Here is a 3500-nt window from a genome sequence, read left to right as displayed (position 1 = left end):
TCAGACTGCACTATAAGAGCTTGTCTTTAACCTCCCACACTCTCTAATCTAAGGCTATAATTTATATCTCCATTTGAAGTACTGGACACAGAGTCACAGAGAAGTTAAATAATTTATCTTGGGTTACCCAGCTTCAAAATAGCAGAACTGGGATTTGAAACTAGGCAGTCCGACTCAGGGCTCATATCTTGTACTGCAGTTAATTTTGGTTTCCTTTTGCTTTGTCTCATTTGACCCTCATTAAAGGGTGTCTTAATACAACAAAAAAGTTGTGTCTGTGATACAACTTCTATCACTTACAGAGCTAGTTGTGGAATGAGTTGAATGTCACATGCCCATAAAGGGAAAAATCAAGCTTTAGGTCTAAGTTTTTCCAAAACAGTAAAAAAATGTCACAGTGATGTGTGAGAGGGGCACCTAAGGTCTGGGCTGCGATGCCCTGTACTGGCTTTTTGACTCGGAGTCAGTCACTTGTCCTTTTGGAGCCTCAATTTCCTTCTGCATAGAGATGATTGTACAGTGCTGTCTGCACCTGAGCTCAGGGCAGGAGCAGCTCCATGTGCTGGTTTCTCTTCAGCGCCCTTGGCAGGGAGTAGGAAGCCTCTTCGGCTCATTTCCCGCTTTCATTTTTCAGGTGAGCTGCAACCTTGGGGGTTACTTTCCCTTCCTACCCATGAAAGCGACTTCCTGGGGGGGGGCTTAGGCGCTGAAATGCTTGACTCTGCCTCACCAATCTGTGAGGTAGAAAGCTTTCTAATTTCCTTAGGAGCCCAGATTCAGGTAGAACTTGGGGAGAAAAATAAATACTTAAAATAATACCAGATATATATTTTTATTTTTTAAAATATAACTTTAAATTTATTTTTGGTCATTTATTATCTACAATTAACCTTATTAATATATTTTAATTTATTATTAATTTTATTGAGAAACAGCAATGAGACAGTTTCAAAATCAATTAATACAACAGTTTCAGTAATTAGTACATTGCGTATTGTTATCTTCTTAGTGGCTATTCATGGTACAAGATGCAGACATGATATCTTGTCCAAATACTATTAAGTACAAATCTTTCTTCTTTTTGAATTAAGAGACAGTAGCTGTATATCTATGCTAACTATGTTGTATATACAGATAGAAAATGGTCCTTCCTTTGTATCCCTTTTTTTGTTTAGTTTTGTTAGAGATGGATATTCCATTGACATTTAAGTATTGTAGGTACATGAATTCAGCAAAATAATCGAATATAGCCCAGTAGTCCGTAATAATAGTGGGTTATCCATAGGACTGGCAATGTCAGAAGCTGTTGACTTGAGCCTTTCACAGCTCAGCATATTAATATGGCTTTACTTTTTTTTTTCCTTCCATACAATTTATTTGTAAAGATAATCTGTTCACAAGTATAATTTTAAAAAGGTGTTGAGGACCCAACCTAAAGATAGGAAATTCCTATCTTTTACAGACACAGTCTAGGTTTCCAAGTACTCCTGGAGGAGCAGTGAACCTCGCCCTGCAGGCCTCCCGTGTCTCACAGCCTGCACTGTGGCTGGCCCTGCTGCAGGCTCCTTGAGGCTCGTCTCCTGCCTTCACGTGAGGCACAAGTGTAGGCCCCTGGCCAGCTGCTGTTACTGTGCCAGAGGTGCCGACTGTGGAGGGGGCACCTGCCTGCAGCGCGTCACTTCTGTGGACACTTTAAGCTAGTGAAATGTGCTGGGGGACACACAGGCTTTTGTCAGCCAGGGAGTCTACAGTCTAATGGGTTTCTCGAAATGGACAGTAACTGCAAGTTTATGGAAATTAAGCAAGTTTAGGTTTGGTTTTAGAACAAATCTTAGGTGGGACCGAGCTGTGAATAAAAGATACTCCAGTATTAATGATGTAGAAACTGTCCACAATGTCTGTTAAAAATGAGCCAGTTTGGCTGGGTGGCAGGGCGCAGCTAGAGGTAGAGCTTGATGAGCTCGTCGCTGACCGCCGAGGGCGTGAGCACACCCAGGTCTGTGAACAGCAGGGTGATCAGGGAAGGGGAGGTGTAGTCCACCCACGGGTGCTCTTCCTGCAGGTCCTGCTCGGCTTGCACAGACTTCAGGGTGTCTGCCTTGTACTTGAATTTATTGGGCACGTCCTGCTGGTTCAGTGGGAAGAGCCGCACGAACTTGAAGCTTTCTGCAATCACGTAGAAGGGCTTGTTCTGTGCCTTGGCGCACACGGCCATTTGGTTGGTCCCAATCTTGTTAATTATGCCTCCGTTCTCAACCACACCTTCTGCGCCCACGATGACCAGATCTGCCTTCTCCATGATGTAGCCAACAGCAGCATCCAGCACCACAGTGACAGGGACATTGAGGTGGCGGAGGGCTTTAGCCATTTTCTTACCTGACAGGTCGGGCTGGGACTCTGTGATGTACACGTGGAAGCGCTTCTTGGCTGCCACAGCTGCTTCCAGGACTCGCAGGACCACTCTGGAGTAGGCGTGAGTCAGGATTCGAGCCCCGTCTTTGATGAATGTATGGCACAGATCGGCGATTTTATTTCTTGACAAGGATATTCTCCTGAGAAACAGCTCTCCCCGCTCAATCATGATCTTTTTACATTTGGAGTAGTCAGAGTACTCTAAGGAGGCGAGGCTGATGAAGCGGAGGAAGAGCTCCCCGCCGGAGGACATGGCCACCGAGGAGTCCACACCACATAGCATCTCGATGGCATTGGTGAGATTCGCTCTCAGGCCCTGAATTGTCTCCCCTTTATCTCTCTTCAAGAACTCCAGCAAAGTCTGGATAGCGGCCACTGCTGAGGCCATATCAAGATCCTCTTCCATCTGAGACTTAAAGTATTCAATTAATTCGTTTTCGTCCATGGTGCCCTCCAGGTGACGAAGCCAGAGAGATCTGGAACCACCGATTGGTTTCTAGCAAGTCTGGAGCGCATGCCTGCCGCTGACCTACTTTTTAAACCTCATTTTTATACTTTTCTGCTGGATTGTTAAGATCAAGATAAAACACGAACTATGTAACAAGAAATGTATCTTTTGTATCTGATAAGGTCAGTCAAATCCAGTCAGGATTTATCCTGTTACCCTGTACTGCAGATCCTTTGTCAGTGTCAGCCATGTGGATGAGTCATGGCCATTTCTTGACCAACTTGCTCTCCGTGAAAGCCTGAGAGAACGTTTTCTTTCCATGTGACTCTCCTTAGTCACACTCTACGTCATCGATCTCATTGCTCTGTGGCCCCATAATCTCCTTGATCAGAAAATTTGGGACACAACTGAGTTACATGATGTTATAGTATAAGTTCTCCTAAGTCCTGAGTCCTCACTGACTTTGAAAGGCTAGGGCCAAAATGTTGGGAGTCCTTGCAGCCCTCCTTTTTCTCTAGGTTTTGGTCTGCAAACTTAGGTTGTTAACCCTCCAGAAGAGAAGCTTATTCTTACCCTACAACATATGAAGTTGAGTTTAACCTCACTATTTGTCTGAATATCAAACATCTTAGGCATAACA

The 3500-nt window shown here is 44.3% G+C and overlaps 1 pseudogene across 1 annotated transcript; it reads right to left on the bottom strand.

Annotated features, from left to right (window-relative positions):
• Positions 1 to 1366: 1366 nt before the first annotated feature.
• Positions 1367 to 2863, bottom strand: LOC101589192 (annotated as a pseudogene). Its single transcript, XR_001117274.2, has one exon. The product of XR_001117274.2 is annotated as a translation initiation factor eIF-2B subunit alpha pseudogene (transcript).
• Positions 2864 to 3500: the final 637 nt, after the last annotated feature.

The sequence above is a fragment of the Octodon degus genome, unplaced genomic scaffold (assembly GCF_000260255.1).
Source record: "Octodon degus isolate 3935 unplaced genomic scaffold, OctDeg1.0 scaffold00006, whole genome shotgun sequence".
Lineage (NCBI taxonomy): Eukaryota > Metazoa > Chordata > Mammalia > Rodentia > Octodontidae > Octodon > Octodon degus.
The sequence above is the reverse complement of the archived record's forward strand: the minus strand, read 5'-3'. Positions and strand labels throughout refer to the sequence as shown.